At 32.9% G+C, this 23,757-nt stretch overlaps 1 protein-coding gene across 1 annotated transcript in view; it reads right to left on the bottom strand.

Annotated features, from left to right (window-relative positions):
* Positions 1-23,757, bottom strand: part of LOC126885350 (potassium voltage-gated channel subfamily KQT member 1) — a 267,609-nt gene that overhangs the window by 92,171 nt on the left and 151,681 nt on the right. The gene's annotated exons all lie outside the window — the stretch shown is intronic.

The following is a 23,757-nucleotide window of genomic DNA, read 5'->3' as shown; positions in this document are numbered from 1 at the left end:
TGAACAATATCTGTATCAAAACTGTATCAAGCAGACCACGAGGAACACCCAAAAGCATGGGAGAACAAGATAGTCGAGGAACTTAAGAAGATGTGAGTTGGAGATTACGTTATAAGGTGGTATAAAATGTAGTATATCACAGAATTTGAATACAATAAAGACGATTATGATAAGCAAGCCCCTTTTCCGAGCACAATCCTAAAATACTATCAAACAGCAAATAAAAGAATAAAAAACAAAGCAGCAATCGACAGTACATTGAGAATATCTAGTAATTCTGAATCAGAATCGCTGTCGTAAAGCTGTTAAAAATAGTTATTAACGCAAATAGTTATTAACGCAATACGAAACGAAAGAAACGGAAAACTGTAGGTCCAGACGAAATACCTGCGGAATTACTGAAATGTTTAGACGATGAAACTCTACCGGTATTACTGAATCTGTTTAATGAAGTATATAAAACTGGAAAAATCCCTCAGAAATGGTTGGTGTCCACCTTTGTAACAATACCAAAAACAATATACGCCAAAGATTGTTCGGACTATAGGGCAATATCACTAATATACCCTTAAAATATTTCTAAACGTGATTCATGGAAGATTATACAGAAAGCTAGAATATGATATGGATGATACATACCCAATTTGGGTTCCGCAAAGAACTTGGAACAAGTGAGGCATTGTTTGCGTTTAATGTCCTATCTCAAAGATGCTTAGATATAAACCTGGGTATTTATTCTTGTTTCATCGACTTCGAAAAAGCGTTCGACAGGGTCCGACATGAAAAACTAATAGAATTATTGAAAAACAGAGATACCTATAATAGACAGACGAGATTTACGAATTATCATCAATCTGTATTGGAATCAAAAGGCCAATATAAAGATAGAAGTACAAGAATCCGAGAATATTGATATAAAGAGAGGAATAAGACAGGGTTGTGTTATGTCGCCGCTACTGTTTAACCTGTACAGTGAAGCCATATTTCACGAAGCGATAGCGGAGCTAAGTGATGGAATCTCTATAAACGGAATAATAGTAAATAACATAAGATTCGCTGAGGATACCGTTATAATGGCAGACACTCTGGAATCGCTACAAGAATTGCTAAATAGAATTAACGATTATTGCATTCGATACGGACTAAAATAAACAAGAAAAAAACTAAATTTATGATTGTCTCAAAAACAGAACATGGAAATGAAAGGTTAATGATAGAGCAAACCCAAATAGAAAAAGTTAAGACCTACAAATATCTGGGAACCTGGATTGATGACAAAAATGACCAAAGCAAAGAAATTAGTCCGAATTGAAGCTGCAAGGCAAGCATTTATAAAAATGAAGACACTGCTTACAAACAAAGACCTTCAGTTGCCTCTCAGATTGAGGGCTCTAAGATGCTACATATTTTCTATATTGCTATACGGAATGGAAGCTTGGACATTGAAGAGACAACACATAAGAAGAATAGAAGCGTTAGAAATGTGGTGTTACAGAAGAATATTGAAAATTCATTGGGTTCAAAGGATTACCAATGTTAAAGTGCTACGACGTTTAAGTAAGGAGTTAGAAATTATGAAAAGTATAAAAACTAGAAAAGTAAAATATTTGGGCCACATTACCAGAGAATAAAAATATGAGTTGCTGAGAATTATTATGCAAGGAAGGATCCAAGGAAGAAGAAGCATAGAAATAAGACGCATCTCCTGGCTGAGGAATCTTAGAGAATGGTTTAACTGTAGTTCATTACAACTATTCAGAGCAGCAGCCAACAAAGTGACCATAGCCATTATGATATCCAACCTCCGGTAGGAGAGAGAACTTTAAGAAGAAGAAATCGATTTGATCAATGAGCATAATAGTACCAATATATCGACATAAGGTTTCGATCGGTAAACTTTCTCGATATCGCAGACTATATCGCGATAAACAAGGATGAATTTCCTGATACTAACGGGAAGTTGAATGTATATTACACTGGGCTACATGAAAAAATGATATCTGGAAAAGAACCTGTGTAAATTGTTTTAATGTAAAACAATTAAAATACAACAATAGGGGAAAAGTTCGAATTAGGTAGACTGAAGTCATTTCGAAGGTAAAGAGCATTCAGGAAAAAAAGATGGAGGTAGCTGAAATGAAAATGTTACGATGGATGTTAGGTAAAATTACGAGTGATAGGTTGAGGAACAACTGGATTACGTAAACAGGACTTCGATTTTTGACCCTTCGCTTCGTTATCGAGCATTCTCTATCTGTAGACTAAACAGATACGAAGCGAATACGTTCGATAACGAAGCGAAGGGTCAAAAATCGAGGTCCAGGGGGTGACTACAGTTTCAAGAACAAAGACTGCAATAGTTTGGTCACGTTAGACATATAGTCTAAGAGCTGGGAGCGAATTTTGTGCGTGATAAGTAATATGGAAAAACTATACGGGGATATGTTGAATTAGTTGTGTACATGACTTTCACCAACGGCCGGAAACCAGAGTTGGGGCCGAGGGTAGTTATAAGGGGTCAAAGTCGCGGATTTTATTATTTTTTTTATGACGCTCATGATCGAGATAGCGAACCAAAATTTGGAAATAAGTAGGTCATGACGTACCTAAGTAAAATCTCTAGGGGCTCAACGCTGCGTGGCCGACAAAGGGGTGGGGGTAGGGGTGAATATAAAAAATTTAACGGGTTTTTTGCGACGTTCGTGATTGAGATAGTGCACCAAAATTTGGGTATAAGTAGACCATGACATAAATAATTAAAATCCCCAGAGCCGGAAACCAGAGTGGGAAAGGAAAGTAGTTATAGGGAGTCAAAATTCCGTTTTTTATTATTTTTTTTTGTGACGCTCATGATCGAGATAGCGCGCCAAAATTTGGGAATAAGTAGGTCATGACGTAACTAAGTAAAATCTCCAGGAGTGGAACGCTGCGTGGTCGATAAAGGGGTGGGGTAGGGGTGAATATAAAAAAATGTAAGGGGTTTTTTGCGACGTTCGTGATTGAGATAGTGCACCAAAATTTGGAAATAAGTAGACCATGACATAACTAAGTAATATCCCCAGAGGCGGAGACCAGAGTGACGGAGGAGGGTAGCTATAAGGGGTAAATTCGCGGTTTTTATTATTTTTTTTTGTGGTGCTAATGATGGAGATAGTGCACCAAAATTTGGGAGAAAGTAGGTTATAACGTAACTAAGTAAAATCTTCAGGGGCGGAACGCTGCTGGGGGTACAAAAGGGTGGTAGGCAGGGGTGAGTATAAAAATATATGGGGGTTTCTTTGCCGTTCGTGATCGAGATAGTTCAACAGAATTTGGGAATAAGTAGATCATGACATTACTAAGTAAAATCTCCAGTGGCGGAACGCTGCGTTGGGGACAAATGTTGTGCCGGGTCACAAAAATAATACACACTGCGATTTTGACCCCTTAAAACTACCTTCATCCCCAACTCTGGTTTCCGGCTCTGGGGATTTTACTTAGCTAAGTCATGGTCTACTTATTTCTAAATTTTGGTGCATTATCTCATTCTAGCACATCGCAAGACACCCCTTATATTTTTTATATTCACACCTACCCCATCCCTTTATCGGCCACGCAGCGTTCCACCCCTGGAGATTGTACTTAGTTACCTCATGACCTACTTATTCCCAAATTTTGGTGCACTCTCTCGATCATGAGCGTCACAAAAAAAAATAATAAAAACGGCGATTTTGACCCCTTATAACTACCCTCATCCCCAACTCTGGTTTCCGGCTCTGGGGATTTTACTTAGTAATGTTATGATCTAGTTATTCCCAAATTTTGGTCCACTATCTCAATCACGAACGTTGCAAAAAAACCTTTATATTTTTTATATTCACCCCTACCCCCACCCCTTTGTCGGCCACGCAGCGTTCCGCCCCTAGAGATTTTACTTAGTTACGTCATGACCTACTTATTCCCAAATTTTGGTGCACTATCTCGATCGTTAGCGTCATAAAAAAAATAATAAAATCCGCGACTTTGACCCCTTATAACTACCCTCGGCCCCAACTCTGGTTTCCGGCCGTTGGTGAAAGTCATGTACACAACTAATTCAACATATCCCCGTATAGTTTTTCCATATTACTTATCACGCACAAAATCCGCTTCTATCTCTCCTACTAATAGAAATGAAAACTTTGTCGGAAGAAGGATAGAGTTGCTAGAAGTTGATGTGAGGAGAGGTAGGATAAACTGAAGAGAAAATGACAGGACTTTTTGGCAGACAACTTGAGAGAGAAATGTTTAGGTGAAGAAGACAGGATGATCAGAGCAGAATGGTAAAGAATAGTAAGGAACAGCCACCTCTGGAAAGCGAAAGGCTGAGGAAAAAGAACAAGAAGAACATTTGAAAGGAAAGTAGTTAACGCCAGGAAAACTAAATATCTAGGAGTTGCTCGGTTGAATTATAAGCCCACTTGGTCACATGAGGAACGATATCTTGTGATACTTTTTAGTATACTGTACTGAATAAAAATGTGATCCCCGGAGGGGACCACAAAAAATCAAGTGGTGGCTGCTGAAAGATGAGAAAGAAGGACTATTCAGGAGAAGAATAGTAGAAAAAATATGTTGGAACATGAAAGAAAGCCCTAATACAATTTGGAGAAAAATGGCCAGTAGTATTAGAGAGACTGCTATCGAAATACTTGGGAAAACGTCAGGAAAAAGGTTTTAGGATAAAGAGACTTGGTGGTGGTCAAACGAAGTACAAGGAAAAATAAAAGAGAAGAGAAAATTATACAAAAAGTGGCAAGAAACCAGATCCGACACAGATCTTCAAAACTATATGGTGGCGAAAAAGGAAGCGAAAGTAGCAGTAGCAAAAGCCAAAGCAGAAGCGTATTCAAACCTATACGATCAACTTGATACCAGGGAAGGCGAAACGAAGATATATAAAATAGCCAAACAGAGAGCAAAGAAAGCAAAAGATTTTAATCAGATTAGATGTATCTGAGATGAAAATAATAAAATACTAGTTCACGAAATGGATGTCAAAAAGGGATTGGAGAAAGTACTTCGACAGCTTATTAAATGAAGAATTTGACAGACAGCCTGTAGAGTCAACGGAGACAGTAGCAGCAATGGTCACCAAAATAACCAACGAGGAAGTGGCTCAAGCGCTTCAAAAAATAAAGAAAGGAAAAGCGGTAGGACCAGATGATATTCCTGGAGAAGTATGGAGAGCATTGGGAGAGACAGGAACAAGGCGGTTAGCAGGCCTATTTAATAGAATTATGGAAGTCGGACAAATGCCAGACGAATGGAGAAGCAGTATACTGGTACCTGTTTACAAAAACAAGGGAGATATACAAGAGTGTACAAACTACAGGGCTATAAAACTGCTTAGCCACACCATGAAAATATGGGAAAGAGTAATTGATAGACGGATACGTGAAGAGACCGAAATATCCGAGAATCAATTTGGCTTTATGCAGGGTAGATCAACAACAGATGCAATTTTCATTATAAGGAGTAAAGAAACAAACGCTCATATGGTATTCATTGATCTTGAGAAAGCATATGATAGAGTTCCTCGAGAGATTCTGTGGTGGGCACTCAATAAGAAAGGAGTCCCTGGTAAATATGTTAAGATTGTGAGGGATATGTATGAGGGAGTAACTACTAGTGTTAGGACAGGTGTGGGAGAGACTGAATTTCATGTGAAAGTAGGATTGCACCAAGGCTCTGTGCTTAGTCCATATTTATTCTTATTAGTTTTGGACCAGATAACAGCGAAACTACAGGGTAACATTCCATGGTGCTTAATGTATGCTGATGATGTCGTGTTAGTAGGAAATAGTGAAAGAGACTTAGAACAAAAACTGGAACAGTGGAAAAAAGCTCTGGAGGAAAAAGGTTTAAAACTTAGTACAAAAGTTAGTACAAAAACAGAGTATTTGGAATGTTCATTTAAAGATGGAGCTACTACAAATAAAATGGTATCTTTGGCTGGGGAAATGATTGTGAAAAGCAATAGTTTTAAGTACCTAGGATCGGTATTAAAGAGTAATGGAGAAATATATGGAGATGCATGCAGTAGAATTAGGTCTGGATGGATGAAGTGGAAAGAAGCGAGTGGTGTGTTGTGTGACAGAAAAATTCCAATGAAGCTAAAGGGAAAATTCTATAAAACAGCCATAAGACCGGCTATGATGTACGGAACTGAATGTTGGGCAGTGAAAAAGAAAGAGGAACAACGAATGCATGTGGCGGAAATGAGAATGCTTAGATGGATGAGTGGAGTGACAAAGAAGGATAAAATTAGAAATGAGTATATTAGGGGAAGTCTAGGTGTGGCACCAATTGATGCCAAAATGAGAGAGCATAGGTTAAGATGGTTTGGTCATGTTCAACGTCGAGACGTTAATCACCCAATACGAAGAATAGCTGAAGTGCAGATTCCTGGAAGGAGTAGGAGAGGAAGACCAAAGAAGACCTGGTAGGAGACGATAAGGCAGGACATGTTGGTAAAGGGGATTAACATTGATATGACCCAAGATAGAACTATGTGCAGAAATGCAATTAGGGAAGCCGACCCCGCATAGGGATAAGGTAAAGAGGATTATGATGACTGGATAAAAATGTACTATGTTGCAGTACAGATATGTATAGCCAGTCTCATCGCAATAATACCAGCATAAACTAGATAATTTATATAAGAAATACAAAACAAAATTCTATACAACCTATCCGGAAAATTTCTTAGTTTCAAAACTAAGCTAACATATACTTTCATCATATTTACACAAATGTTTTAAAACAACACAAGATTTGTATTTTCTTGAAGCAATTATATAATTTTAATTGTGGCATATATTTAGATTTGTAGTATTATTTATTATACTGATTTGGTGTTTTATGAAATAACGCGATGGACAACCAAAGCAATTAACAATGTAAACTAAGCTTATAACTTAGTCTAAGATGGAGCTTCTCAATATTTTGGTATTTGCAACCCAATTTTCAATCACATTTATCATCGTATCACCATCGTATAAAACTTGTAGCTGAAAATTATAATTGCCGCCGACGTTTGGATACAATAAGCGTCTCTTTGTAAAGACAAGGAAGACGACTTTACTAAGTAACAAGACATTTACTCAACACGCACACTACACATTACACTATAACCTGATTGCGACTGGCTGAATGGTTAATAAACATTAGTTTCCATTTTATTTAACTTGTATTCTTACTTTGTATTAAAGGTATATTAACATAAATATAAACACACACATATATGTCACAAAAATTACCACAAATTGAGGACCTTAATAATATCAAACATGATTATCAAGTAATTGATGTATTCGACCATTACTTGATGGAAGTTCATTTTATCTAACAGTAAAATACTGAAAACTTTTGTTTTCTATACTTCCACAAAATATATTATAACTATGTGACTACAGCTGTTTCAGCAGAGTGCCTTTCTCAAGTGATTTAGTTTACTATGTGTTTGCCTGTTTAAAGACTTTAACTGAAGAGGTTGAGGAGTGGGGAGCTGATTGTCTCGAGTTGGTCATTCAGAATTATATCTGTATTTTTTAGTTTATTAATTTCCATAGATTCTAATAAAGATAGCTTACATAAAGATAGTTATTATCGACAGCATGATACATAGATTGACAGAAATTCCCATGTCAAAAAATAACTTCAAAATAGAACTGAACATCATTAAACAAATAGCAGTAAACAATGGCTATAACGAACAAACAATTAATAAAATTTTAAACCAAAAACTCCATAAGAAAGCCCTGAAATTAGTCTATCCACCACCACAGAAAGAACCCAGTACCTTCTGCTCTATCACATATACTGGCAAGATAACAACAAAAATAGCCAGATACATAAAAAAAGGAATAACACCAGCTTTCAGAACTAATAACAACTTAAGCAAATATATTAAGAACAATAAGAGCCGAAAGAGAAAACAACTACAGAGTGGTGTCTACAAGCTAACTTGTGGTGACTGTCCGAAAACTTACATCGGTTAAATAGACAGAACCTTTGACAAACGAATAGCAGAACACAAAAGGGCTTTCAACAATAGAAAAACAGACACTTCTACATACTCACTTCACCTTCTAGATCATAATCATTCTTTTAATGAAGAGTTTCAAATTCTTTGAATGCATGGAAATTAATAAATTAAAAAATACAGATACAATTCTGAATGACTAACTCGAGACAAACAGCTCCCACTCCTCAATCCCTTCAGTTAAACACTTTAAAAAGGCAAACCCTTAGTAAACTAAATCACTTGAGAAAGGCACTCTGCCGAAACAGCTGTAGTCACATAGTTATAATAAATTTTGTGGAAGTATAGAAAAACAACGTTTTCAGTGTTTCATTGTTAGATGATTATCAAGTAATATCAAGGTTATAATGTGCTCAAATAGCAAGGTTAAGCCCAGAAACAGACGAGCCAGTCTGTAGCGCTACTTTGTGGCGCCACAAAGTGGCTTAGACAGGCGATTTTGCAGCGCCAACGATTTTGTAGTGGACGCCACTAGCAGCGAGGATCGGCGACAGTGGCTGGCCACTGTCACTCGTCTGGAATGGCACGTTTAATTTACATAAGAATTTACGGCTAATCATCAGAAGCTACTTTGTGGCGCCACAGAGTAGCGCTGCTGAGTGGCTCGTCTGTTCCTGTTCTAAACCTCGAATATTCTCTGTCAGGGAAAATAAGTGTCCATAAGGGTGTACGAGACGGATGTATTCTCTTGCCAATGCTATTCAGTTTTATACTCTGAATATTATGTTCACTTACGATATGTAAGGCATTGATGGCCACTTAATATATTTTTCAATGTTAAATATTGGCGGCATCAAAATAGTCATATTTTATATAAAGATAATAATAATAAAACAGAAAAACGTCGTGTCTTTTTAAAGCAAATGGCTTTATCGTTGATGATACCTCATCTTTTTTGTAAAATTTTGTGAAGAAAGGCAAAAGTTGGATATGTGAAAGAAAATCTCACGCGCGACCACTCGCGTAACAACCTACCTAGTGACCAATGCCGGGTTAATAGAAATCTTCAAATATTAGGTTTGTTCTAGCATCAGTTTCAAACGGTTTGAAACCATCAGCGAATAGTGGACCAGCGCGAGTAGAGGGGTAGCACTGGTGACTGTATTATGTTTTCTCACTGACCAATTGTTTGCTGACGGTTTTTTACTAGTTTGACTGTTTGCTAGAAAAAACCTATTATTTCTACGTGTATATAATAAAATATATCCAATGGATGTAATTTCAGTATACTTGGCTAAACGATTCTAAAAAGGAACATACCTACGACTTAAATATTTCGTTTTCTAACATATGACGTCATGTGCTATGACGCGGATAACGTGAAACGGTATCTATATTGTACGGACTGTAGTGTATGATTGTCTTACCCATTTTAACCGTAATACCCCAGGCTGTGGGTGAAAAAAAAACGTGATATAATTCAGGAATTTTTGAAACATATCAGGTGTTGTAAAGGACGATGCCAGGAATAACTTCTACTAAAATGTAACCAAAACTATTTTGCGCTTTTTTTTCTATTGCGATTTTCATTTGTTAAATTTGCAATTTTTAATGATTTTTAATTTTGCAGCTTAGGATATTGATTTTAGAGAAAAACTTTTTAATAGAAAGTTGTAGTAAATTAAAAAACCTACAATTTGAGCTATGGTAAGTTTAATTTTGTTAATTGGTTATTGCAAAACAGCCTGGGAAAGTTCCAAAATGGCCGTTTTTTACAATTGCATTATTTATTGTACAAATATTTTTTTTATTTTAAAGCTTTGAAATGAAGATCTTTCAATTCCAAATATAAAAAAAATTGTAAAACCACATTAACGAATTTGTATCTTAGATATTATAAATTGTTTTTCCCAAGAGGTCAAATGTCGAAGGCTATAACTTTTTGAAGAAAAAATCGTAGAGAGTTGGTGAAACGTCCAATCTCCTTCTAAAAAGTTATATTTTCATATTTTGCTATAAATAAATGCGTAAAACATTTTTAAACGTCTAATTTTTGGGTTTGAAAATAAGGGGGCAAATTTCGTTAAAAACATTTAGAGCTGAAGCGGCCCTGTAAATCCTATGAGTTTTTAACTTACAGATTATTGTTGCTGAAGACGAAACGAAGATTGATAAAAAAATAAAAACTTTCTACAACTAACTGAAGCCGAGATAATTGTTTTTATTTTTTTTTCCTAAAATCGTAGTGCCTTTATTTATAACAATTAAGAAATTATTTTACAGTCATTGACTAAAGAAAGACTTATATTATCTTAAAATAAAAATTATTATAAAATATAATTACATTTAATTATTAAAAATTATTTTTTAAATCGGTGCTTTTGCAAGCGGCCGAATTTTGCAAATCGCCCGGCTCGCTTCAAATCCGCGCGCTCGGAAAATTTTTACGTAGCTTTTATTAAATTTTGACAGAAAACAATTTAATAATATTACCATTACAATATACAGTCTATTTACCACTGTATTTGTTTTTCTTGATAAACTTTTATATGTGAAATCCAAAAAGAATAGTCACTACAAGAAGAAAAAGTTTTATATTGTATATTATAGTAAGAAGTAACATTATTATTATTATATTTATATAACAATGAAAAAATTAAAAATATAGTTATATATTTCATATATATGTATCATTTTTGTAATATTATTTCTTCAGAAATGAAATTTCCCATATAAAATTTTATCAAGAAAAATAAATACAGTGGTAAATAGACTGTATATTATAATGGTAATATTATTAAATTGTTTTCTGTCAAAATTTAATACAAGTTACGTAAAAATTTTCCGACGGCGCGGATTTGAAGCGAGCCGGGCGATTTTTCAAAATTCGGCCGCTCGCAAAAGCACCGATTTTAAAAATAATTTTTAATCGTTAAATGTAATTATATTTTGTAAAAATTTTTATTTTAAGATAACATAAGTCTTTCTTTAGTCAATGACTGTAAAATAATTTCTTAATTGTTATAAATAAAGGCACTGCGACTTAAGAAAAAAAAAATTATCTCGGCTTCATTTAGTTGTAGAAAATTTTTATTTTTTTACAAATCTTCGTTTTGTCTTCAGCAACAATAATCTGTAAGTTAGAAACTCATAGGATGTACAGGGCCGCTTCAGCTCTAAACGTTTTTAACGAAATTTGCCCCCTTATTTTCAAACCCAAAAATTATCTCGGCTTCAGAGGGTCGTAGAAATTTTTTATTTTTTTTTTTATAAATCTTCGTTTTATCTTCAACAACAATAATCTGTAAGTTAAAAACTCATAGGATGTACAGGGCCGCTTCAGCTATAAATGTTTATAACAAAATTTGCCCCCTTATTTTCAAACCCGAAAATTAGAGGTTTAAAAATGTTTTACGCATTTATTTACATCAGAATATGAAAATATAACTCTTTAGAAGAATATTAGATGTTTCAGCAACTCTCTACGATTATTTTTTTCAAAAAGTTATAGCCTTCGACATTTGACCTCTTGGGATAAACAATTTATAATATCTAAGCAACAAATTCGTTAATCTGGCTTTACAATTTTTTTTATGTTTGGAATTGAAAGATCTTCATTTTAAAGCTTTAAAAAATAAAAAAAAAATATTCGTACAATAAATAATGCAATTGTAAAAACGGATAATTTGGATCATTCGCGGGCTGTTTTGCAATAACCAATTAACGAAATTAAACTTACCATACCTCAAATTGTAGGTTTTTTAATTTACTACAACTTTCTATTAAAAAGTTTTTCTCTAAAATCAATATCCTAAGCTGCAAAATTAAAAATCATTAAAAATTGCAAATTTAACAAATGAAAATCGCAATAGAAAAAAAAGCGCACAATATTTTTGGTTACATTTTAGTAGAAGTTATTCCTGGCATCGTCTTTTAGAACACGTGATAGGTTTCAAAAATTCCTGAATTATATCCTGAAATCGACTTATTTTTCACCCACAGCCTGGGGTATAATTAATAAGTACAGTTATTTGGAAGCTTATTATTTATTTAATGATTTTATTTTGATTTTTGACTATTTTTTAGGATCGTGCAAAAAATTTTCAGATTTCACGTTTTCTCGGCGTTTTGAGTCGCCCTGACTCTAAAAAGCAAATAATATAAAAAAACATATCGGAAGTATGTACGTACGTACCTACGTAAGTATGTATGTATGTAGGTGTATGTATGTCGCCACTGCCCAGTAAAAACTACTAGACCAATTTAGATGAAGTTCGGTATGAGTAAGTTTAAAAAATTTTGTGGAGAAAATAAACTTTTAAAAAAAATCTCTTGAAGGGGAGGGGCGAAATAGGGGGTTATTTAGGGCCCCTTTTTGCAAATTATGACCGAAACGAATGAAATTTAACTCAAAGTTAGCTCATCGATAGATGAAGAGAAATACGGAATTTGACATTTCCAAATTCAAAGTGGCGACCAACGTGGCCGACCGCCCACCCGGCACATTTCCTTACATGTCTAAAAACTTATTTAGGATAAGTTTAATTTGAAAAAGTCGTTATATAGCCTAAAGATGTGGCTTCTTCTAGAAGAAGAATATTATCGTTTTTCAGAAAAAGTTATGGGTTTCCTATATTTAAGGGGTCAAATTTTGACATAATTTTGAACAAGATTTTCTCAAAAATGGCTCCAAGGAATTTGTTTATTTTTTGAGATATTTTTGATATCCTATCTTTAAATTGAATGATATTAGTCAGATTCCTTATATCCAAATAGGAGGGGAGTTATGCATTTTTTATAAAAAAATATTCTAGTGACCGTAACTCCCTCTGTAATAGAAACTAAAATTTGAAATTTGGCTATCATATATGGTACTTTATTATCTAATATTACAATAATTTTTTCCCAAAATATGGCTTCCGGTTGAATCAGAAAGGGAAAAAACCTTAATTTTTTAGCCAGGCCCTGTATGTTTTTACATATTTTCAAAATAATGCAAAATTACCTTTCCAACGACATAAAATTCGTTGCTGTGGCTCAAAAACTCGAAAAGTTACAGTAAATTGAAATTTTGCTATAATCTTGTGTGTGTCTTCTCTCACGCGATCATAGCAGAGCCTATTATAGGGCAGTCAATGAGGGTATTTGGCTCCGAATTCCATCATACTACATCGATGTGCTTGATATTTTCACAGTAAGTAGGGAATAGCTAAAGAAACAAAGTCTACCCTATATACTATGGAACTTTTATCTTGGGGGCGGCTCCCACCCCTTGGCGATGGGTGAAAATTTTCACCCATCGCCAGGGTTTAACATAATACACGCCAATGTAAGACTTTTGGTCGGCGTTTTAAGGGTTTTAACCTATGTATTTTTGGTGGCTTAGCATGTAGAGCTTGCTTAGAACACTGATGATGCTCTCTTTAGGGCGAAAACGTTCTGTCTTTTAATGTAGCCCTTTATTGGGGTTTTAATAAATATACCTTTTACACAGAAGTCTTTCTTCAATTTTTGTAATTAATGGTATTCAGCCAGTTAGAGGAAATTTTTCCTTATGGATTATAATTTATACCGTTGTTTTTTAATTGTTAAATATGCGTGTTTATCCGATTTTTTGCCAGTGCGGTGAGCTCTATTTCAAAAATCTCCTATTTTCCTCGGAAAAATATTTTTTCTGGATTTTGTGGGATAGTCTAAATAAAATAAGTTTCTTGACATTTTTCTCAAAAGTTAATAGTTTTAAAGTTATAAGCGATTTAAAATCCGAAAAATGATAAAAAACGCATTTTTGGATTTTAAATCGCTTATAACTTTAAAACTATTAACTTTTGAGAAAAATGTCAGGAAACCTATTTTATTTAGAATATCCCAAAGAAACTAGAAAAAATATTTTTCGGAGGAAAATTGGAGGAAAAAAATCGGATAAACACTCATATTTAACAATTAAAAAAAACAACGGTATGAATTAAGGTTAGACGCGACCACTCTTCAGAATCTTGAAGCTGAATGTTTAATCTTCAATTTAAGTATACGTCAACCTCAAAAATACTAATTTAAATATGAGTTTTTAGACCTCGAAAATGCGTATTTTCGCATTTTTCATATTTAAATCGCTTATAACTAGAGACTGGAAAATATGCACTAAAAAATGTCTAAAATATGCATGCAATATGCATTTTAAAACAAGCTGAATATGCACAATTAACATGCAAATATGCATTTATATATGCACTTATTTTTATATGAATAATTTTATGGTTTACGTTAAATACATAAATAAATAAAAAATAATAAAAATAAATAAATAGGTTTGAATTTAAACCAAATTGTATTATTATTTCTTAATATATTTTTTTAACTTCAGGTTTTGTGACAAATAAAACGGCAAAATATTTTATTTTGACCACAAGATAAATAAGAGTACAATAAAATAAATGTACATATTTTTATTGTTACAATATTGATTCATATTTTCTAAACTAATATTATAAAAAGAGTACAATAAAACAAATTTACATATTTTTATTGTTACAATAAATAATCATATATTGATTCATATTTTCTAAACTAATATTATGTCTTCTATCTGTTAATATTTGTTTATAGGCAGAAAAAGATCTCTCAACGTCACAAGATGTAATTGGGGCATATTTAAACTTTGCTATTAGAGACGGATCCATATTAATATTTTCATCGAAGTTTCCAAAATTGATTATATTATTTATTGAACGCAATAAAGTGAAACCCTCATTTTTGTTTAAAACGTCATCAAGTTTATCTTTAATTTTTACTCCAATTTCCCCATTCAGATTTGTTATTTTCTGTTTAACCGAATCAACAATAGACATACTATTGTGAAGACATAAATTTTGAGCCTCTAATTTTGTAATTGAACTTTCAATGATATCGAAATTCGATTTTATATACAACAATTGATTTTTAATAGACTTTTCTTTAAAAATATTTTGACAGTTATCAATAGCGGTACAAGTCGGATCAAAACTTGAAATAACGCTTTTGATGTCGTCGTAGTGTTCAGATAAAAATATAGCACTTTTAAGCCAAGTTCCCCATCTGGTTAATACTGGTTCTGGTGGTAAAGGAATATCGGGAAGCATCTCCCTATATACCTGTACACGTAGTGGTGCTTTCAGAAATACTTTTTTTACATTATTTATTAAGGTGTTTACATTGGGAAATTCAATTCTAACTTTCTCTGCAACTCTGTTTAGGCCGTGCGCCAAACATGTACAGTGAATTAAATTAGGGAAAAAGATTTTAAGATTGGATGCAGCTTTCATCATATATGAGGCGGCATCACTAAGCATTAATAATATTTTTTCAAATGGTACTTGATCAGGTAAAAAAAAATTTGTTAGGGATTCGTTAACAAATCTAGCTATTGTAGCATAGTTTGTTTTTTCCAAACATTTTACACTAATTAAGTATGAGTTTTTAAAATCGCCAGAGTCGTTAAGAACTCCAACAATTAGATTCGCAATTTGTCGACCCTTTGTATCCGTTGTTTCGTCGACGGAAATCCAAAGATATTCGGCTTTTAACTGATTTTTAATACTCGTCATCACATCTTTGTAACATGCACTGACATATTTTTTCCGAAGAGTTGAAGAACTTGGTATTTGAGCTGGTTTATCTTTAATCTTGCAATAAGTTTTTAAAAAGTTTTGACACGATTTATGTTCTAACTTGTGCAGAGGGATATTGCAGTTCAAAAAAAAATGGCATAAATCCTTTGCAAAGGTTTCTTGCCCAACTGACGTATTCTGAATCTGCAAACTGTTCTGTAGAATCTGCTGGCGAGGTTTATTATCATTTTTTGATAGCTTAGTTTGGTGAAGTGAAGTTTTTATGTGTTGAACTACTTGGAATTTCTTTTGACATGGAATCTGGAATATAATGATAATGATGTTTTAGATGTTTTCGTAAATAGATACCTACATTAAAATGATCAAACTTTTTAAACCTCCCCCAATTTTTTTTTATTTCTCAAAGTGAAATTGAAATCGTCAAACAATAAAGTACAGTCAGTGTACCGTAGTATACAGGGTGGGCCACTCTCAACACCTCGCTCTGTATAAGCCAAACCGTTGCGAACTTTAAAAAACAGTTTTTGAAGAAATGGGAGGGTTTGTCATTTTAGAATAGACAGACACATAGATGTGCAAAGAAGTTTGATAAGTTTAAAAATCTATTGAAGTGGAGAACTTACCTTTTTATCACAAATGGTGCAAAACATACTTTCACTGTCGATAACTTTTAGATGATTGTTACTTCCAATCCAACTTCTGAGAAGACTTGATTTTTCCCTTGCTACTTTAGGCATTTTCACAATAATAATAAAATGATTTTTTTACACAGTATAGTCAATAACTTGCAATCACAAAAGTTGAATAATCGGCGATTGATTTAAGACTAACCATTCATAAAATAAAATAATCTATCCTACCCTTAAAATGCTTAAAATTTCGTTTTGGTTGGTTTTCCCAGAATAATTCATAGTTGGCCGACACCAGCAGAAAATACAGGTAATATTTGTAATGTTATTCAAAATATAATCGGTATTTACTTAGGTAATTTGTAAATTCTGAGAAGTCTATAAATCTTAAATATCCGGATAATGATACCTGCAGCTATAAATAACGCCCATTATGTTTATGGGTACAACAACAAAGGAGCTTAACAGCAAAATATTTACTTTCACATTTTATTTTAATGGATGTTGATGTTACTAATATATACCTTATTTTTAAATGGGGTAGAGTAAATTCCCATCAAAATATGCATTTATATGCTCTTAAATCTCCAAATATGCAAGGCATATGCATTTATGAAAAACATGAGAAATATGCAGCATATATATGCATATGCATTTTGCATATAATCCAGTCTTTACTTATAACTCGAAAACTATCAATTTTTGAGAAAATTTACAAGATACCTTTCTTGTTTAGAATTACCCACAAAACTTAAAAATATATGTTCTGGAGCAAAAAAAGCGATTTTTTGTATTTGTTTAAAAAAAATGTTTAAACAATTTCTGCCCAAAAATTCCGCCCGGCACCCTTCAGATTTGTTTAAAGGAGATATTTTTGAATAGGAATCCACAAAGAAACCAAATCAGAAATTTTTCCAGACGGGAGCGGTCTCACCACATGGACTATATTCATACCCATTCCCAAGGCTCTGACTAATCAACAACGTATTATCTTTGTATTTAAACTGCTTTATTATCACCTTAAATAAATTTTCCAATAAACCTATAATTTATAGGCCGTTTCAACCTATAGTTCACCCTATAGCATATCATAATTAGTGATGAAAATGACGCGTTCAAAGTTTTTCTGGTTGTTTTAATACAACTACAATTACAATTAGAATTACGAAACTAATCGGATTATTCATTTTGTACAAGTTAAAAACAACTTGAGACGTCTCTACATAACGCGGAAACTTAGAGTACTTCCGATTTATTGAGTTTCTCTAAAACTCTTATCCAGACTGCCATTTAAACAGTTTAGTAACAAGCATGTAGTTCGAAACAGTTAACTTGTTTAGGTCTTCTTTCATTTCTGTTTGCTCACACTAAATTGTTCGATAAATTTAATTTAGAGTATTCGGATCTAAAGTTTTCTCCGAAAGTTAGCGTTTTTATAAAATTATATTAAAGAACAAATAACTATTTTACAAAGTACGAATTGTAAATACTACATAGGAATTGCGTAAGCTCATTACTTAAGGGGATAGGCGCAAACTTTCAGCTCCAATGCTATTTAAATGGGATTCATTTTTTTAGAAGACCGAACAAATTTGAAAAAAGTTGTACAGTAAGTCAAGAACCACCTAGGATTGTAGTGCTACTAGATGATGATTTTTTTCGAATCCTGAGAAAACTAATAAGTATTTTTGAAAAATTTAAAGGCAGAATGAAAGATTACGTTATTACCGAGAGCCGAAATTCCGTGAAGTCCGTGATACCTTGTGTAATGTTTATTTTAATAAGTTGCTAGGGTGAAAAAAATAAGAGAAAATATGGTGTGATTTTTAATTTTAAATATTAGTGCGGCCGATATGTGATACAATTGCACATTTAATGATACAAGCAAATAATTTGGGCCACATATACTACACATATAAAGGTTCAAATTTAGATATGAGGCCATCTCAGATGTTACCTTTTACAAAAATGGCGGGGATTCAAAATGGCGACTATACATATGTGACTAATAGCACGATAACTTTTGAAAGAGACTTCAGATTTCAACCAAATTTGGTATATAGGTTCTTTTTTGATTTACAAGATAGATGTGGTGAACCAGAAGAACCGGTTTACCAGAAGTTGTGTTTTTACTGGTTGTTTATGTAAAAAATACGTTCTTTTTTTTTCAATTTTTTCCCTCTGTATATATTAATTTTTCACAAAGGTAATACCGTAATTGAATAGAGCATAAAATTATTTTGTAGAAAATATTTTGAAAATTTTAGTTATGTTAATTACCATTTAATAAATGCATAATGTATCTTCACATGTACCTATGTGTGACAGATTCGTACAAATATTTTAAGAATTATTGTGAATTTAATCGTAGAAGCATATAGTTTGGACCACATATACTACACACATCAAGGTTCAAATTTAAATAAAAGGCCATCTCAGATTTTACTTTTTACAAAAATGGCGGGCCTTCAAAATGGCGACTATACACATGTGAATAATAGCACGATAACTTTTGAACGAAAAGTCCGATTTTAACCAAATTTGGTATATAGGTTCTTCTTTTGATGTGCAAGACCAGAGTCTTGAACCGGAAGAATCGATTTACCAGAAGTTGTGTTTTTCCTGATTTTTATGTAAAACATGTTGTTTTTCTAATAATTCTTTCACCCTGTATATATTAATTTTTCAAAAAGTTAATACCGGCGTTGAAAAGAGCATAAATATATTTTTAGGCAATATTTTGAACTCTTTAGTTATGTTAATTACCAATTAATAAATGCATAATGTATCTTCACATGTACCTATAAGCCTATGTGCGGCAGATTCGTGCAAATAATATAAGAATTATTGTGCATTTAATGGTTATACCATATAATTTGGACCACACACACTACACATACAAAGATTCAAATTTAGATATGAGGCCATCTCAGATTTTATCTTTTACAAAAATGGCGGGCATTCAAAATGAATCTGACGCACACAGGTACATCTGAAGATACGTTATGCATTTATTAAATTGTAATTAACATAACTAAAAAGTTCAAAATCTCTCGTAAAAATTATGTTTACGCTCTTTTCAATGGCGGTATTAATTTTTCGAAAAATTAATATATACAGGGTGAAAGAATTGAAAAAACAACAGATTTCTACATAAAAAAAAAAACAGTAAAAACACAACTTCTGGTGAACCGATTCTTCCGGTTCAAAACCTCGATCTTATTCATCCAAAAAACAACCTTGATGACAAATTTGGCTGAAATCGGACTTTTCGTTCAAAAGCTATCGTGCTATTACTCACATATTATGAATAGCCGCCATTTTGAATACTCGCCATTTTTGTAAGAGGCAAAATCTGAGATGGCCTCATATCTGAATTTGAACTTTTGTATGTGTAGTATATGTGGTCCAAATTATATGACTCTACCGTTAAATTCACAATAATTCTTATAATATTTGCACGAATCTGCCACACAAAGGTACATGTGAAGATACGTTATGGCTTTATTAAATGGTAATTAACATATGAAAAATTAATATATACAGGTTAAAAAAATTGAAAATAAATTATTTACATAATATAAAACAGTTTTACATGAAAAACCAGGAAAAACACAACTTCTGGTAAACTGATTCTTCCAGTTCACGACATAGACCTTGTAAATCACAAAAAGAACCTATGTATCAAATTTGGTTGAAATCGGACCTTTCATTCAAAAGATATCGTGCTATTAGTCACATATGTATAGTCGCCCATTTTGAATGTCCGCCATTTTTATAAAAGGCAAAATCTGAGATGGCCTCATATCTAGGTTTGAACTTTTGTATGTGAAATATATGTGGCCCAAGTTATATGCTTGTATCATTAAATGTGCAATTCTTATAAATATTTGCACGAATCTGCCGCACTATATCTCATTCAAAAGAAACTTTTTTTTATTATAAAGGTACGATTCCGACAACGACTGCAGACGGCAGACGTCAGTTGCAGTTGTCGCCGTCACTACTTTGCAATATTAATTATTATGAGACTGATTCCGATGTCTTACTGCAACTGCTGTCCGGCAGAACGTTATACAAATCCGCAGATGATACAAATTAATAGTGCAAAGTCATGACGTCTGTCATGGTGACAACTTAACAACTGTAACTGCCGTCTGCAGTTGCCGTCTGCTGTCAGCAGTCGGTGTCGGAATCGTATCTTAAGCGACTTTCGGCCCTCGATAATAGTTTTTTCTTTCATTCTGCGTTTAAATTTTTCAAAAATATGTATCAGTTTTTTCAGGATTCAAAAAAACTGAACACCATCCGTCAGTGGTGATATTTTTCAAATCGAACATTCGTTGTCGAACTATCTTTGTCATACAACGCACTCAGTTAAACAGAATGTGCTGACAAGACAGTGAAAATTTTAAATATTTGACACGACTTCAGGAATATTTTGAGTTATTTATTAAATAATATTCATAGTGTATTTGACAAATAATTTATTTAAGGCGTGAAATTAATAGAAAGTTATTTATTGTTTATTATTTATGGAAGATCCAAGCAGAGAATACACCAGGATATATTCTGTGATCCAAGTATTTTATTGTTAAAGATGTTCAAAATGTATAAACGTTTCATAGTAGCTATATATTATTTAAAAAATCACTTCCTCTTTTCTCGAGTAAGGATTAGTTTTTATTGTATAGTATGTAAATTATTATGATTACTGAATACATAGTTAGTGAAAAACTTATCACATTATTTCACTGAATAAATAACTTAAGTGATTATACAAGTAACAGTTATCCAAGAACATCTAAAGCCATCTCTATGTAAGTTAATGGCTTACAAAATAAACTTATAAAATCGGCTAAAAAATTGTACTATCAAAATGGTCTCAGAAGCTCTAAAAGTGTTGCAAAAGAAACTTGTTCCATAATAAACGATCTTCGACTTTTCTTTCTAAGAACTCCAACAATTAGATTCGCAATTTGTCGACCCTTTGTATCCGTTGTTTCGTCGACGGAAATCCAAAGATATTCGGCTTTTAACTGATTTTTAATACTCGTCATCACATCTTTGTAACATGCACTGACATATTTTTTCCGAAGAGTTGAAGAACTTGGTATTTGAGCTGGTTTATCTTTAATCTTGCAATAAGTTTTTAAAAAGTTTTGACACGATTTATGTTCTAACTTGTGCAGAGGGATATTGCAGTTCAAAAAAAAATGGCATAAATCCTTTGCAAAGGTTTCTTGCCCAACTGACGTATTCTGAATCTGCAAACTGTTCTGTAGAATCTGCTGGCGAGGTTTATTATCATTTTTTGATAGCTTAGTTTGGTGAAGTGAAGTTTTTATGTGTTGAACTACTTGGAATTTCTTTTGACATGGAATCTGGAATATAATGATAATGATGTTTTAGATGTTTTCGTAAATAGATACCTACATTAAAATGATCAAACTTTTTAAACCTCCCCCAATTTTTTTTTATTTCTCAAAGTGAAATTGAAATCGTCAAACAATAAAGTACAGTCAGTGTACCGTAGTATACAGGGTGGGCCACTCTCAACACCTCGCTCTGTATAAGCCAAACCGTTGCGAACTTTAAAAAACAGTTTTTGAAGAAATGGGAGGGTTTGTCATTTTAGAATAGACAGACACATAGATGTGCAAAGAAGTTTGATAAGTTTAAAAATCTATTGAAGTGGAGAACTTACCTTTTTATCACAAATGGTGCAAAACATACTTTCACTGTCGATAACTTTTAGATGATTGTTACTTCCAATCCAACTTCTGAGAAGACTTGATTTTTCCCTTGCTACTTTAGGCATTTTCACAATAATAATAAAATGATTTTTTTACACAGTATAGTCAATAACTTGCAATCACAAAAGTTGAATAATCGGCGATTGATTTAAGACTAACCATTCATAAAATAAAATAATCTATCCTACCCTTAAAATGCTTAAAATTTCGTTTTGGTTGGTTTTCCCAGAATAATTCATAGTTGGCCGACACCAGCAGAAAATACAGGTAATATTTGTAATGTTATTCAAAATATAATCGGTATTTACTTAGGTAATTTGTAAATTCTGAGAAGTCTATAAATCTTAAATATCCGGATAATGATACCTGCAGCTATAAATAACGCCCATTATGTTTATGGGTACAACAACAAAGGAGCTTAACAGCAAAATATTTACTTTCACATTTTATTTTAATGGATGTTGATGTTACTAATATATACCTTATTTTTAAATGGGGTAGAGTAAATTCCCATCAAAATATGCATTTATATGCTCTTAAATCTCCAAATATGCAAGGCATATGCATTTATGAAAAACATGAGAAATATGCAGCATATATATGCATATGCATTTTGCATATAATCCAGTCTTTACTTATAACTCGAAAACTATCAATTTTTGAGAAAATTTACAAGATACCTTTCTTGTTTAGAATTACCCACAAAACTTAAAAATATATGTTCTGGAGCAAAAAAAGCGATTTTTTGTATTTGTTTAAAAAAAATGTTTAAACAATTTCTGCCCAAAAATTCCGCCCGGCACCCTTCAGATTTGTTTAAAGGAGATATTTTTGAATAGGAATCCACAAAGAAACCAAATCAGAAATTTTTCCAGACGGGAGCGGTCTCACCACATGGACTATATTCATACCCATTCCCAAGGCTCTGACTAATCAACAACGTATTATCTTTGTATTTAAACTGCTTTATTATCACCTTAAATAAATTTTCCAATAAACCTATAATTTATAGGCCGTTTCAACCTATAGTTCACCCTATAGCATATCATAATTAGTGATGAAAATGACGCGTTCAAAGTTTTTCTGGTTGTTTTAATACAACTACAATTACAATTAGAATTACGAAACTAATCGGATTATTCATTTTGTACAAGTTAAAAACAACTTGAGACGTCTCTACATAACGCGGAAACTTAGAGTACTTCCGATTTATTGAGTTTCTCTAAAACTCTTATCCAGACTGCCATTTAAACAGTTTAGTAACAAGCATGTAGTTCGAAACAGTTAACTTGTTTAGGTCTTCTTTCATTTCTGTTTGCTCACACTAAATTGTTCGATAAATTTAATTTAGAGTATTCGGATCTAAAGTTTTCTCCGAAAGTTAGCGTTTTTATAAAATTATATTAAAGAACAAATAACTATTTTACAAAGTACGAATTGTAAATACTACATAGGAATTGCGTAAGCTCATTACTTAAGGGGATAGGCGCAAACTTTCAGCTCCAATGCTATTTAAATGGGATTCATTTTTTTAGAAGACCGAACAAATTTGAAAAAAGTTGTACAGTAAGTCAAGAACCACCTAGGATTGTAGTGCTACTAGATGATGATTTTTTTCGAATCCTGAGAAAACTAATAAGTATTTTTGAAAAATTTAAAGGCAGAATGAAAGATTACGTTATTACCGAGAGCCGAAATTCCGTGAAGTCCGTGATACCTTGTGTAATGTTTATTTTAATAAGTTGCTAGGGTGAAAAAAA

Source organism: Diabrotica virgifera, chromosome 5, assembly GCF_917563875.1.
Source record: "Diabrotica virgifera virgifera chromosome 5, PGI_DIABVI_V3a".
Taxonomy (NCBI): Eukaryota; Metazoa; Arthropoda; class Insecta; order Coleoptera; family Chrysomelidae; genus Diabrotica; species Diabrotica virgifera.
This window is presented reverse-complemented; position numbering and strand designations above follow the sequence as displayed.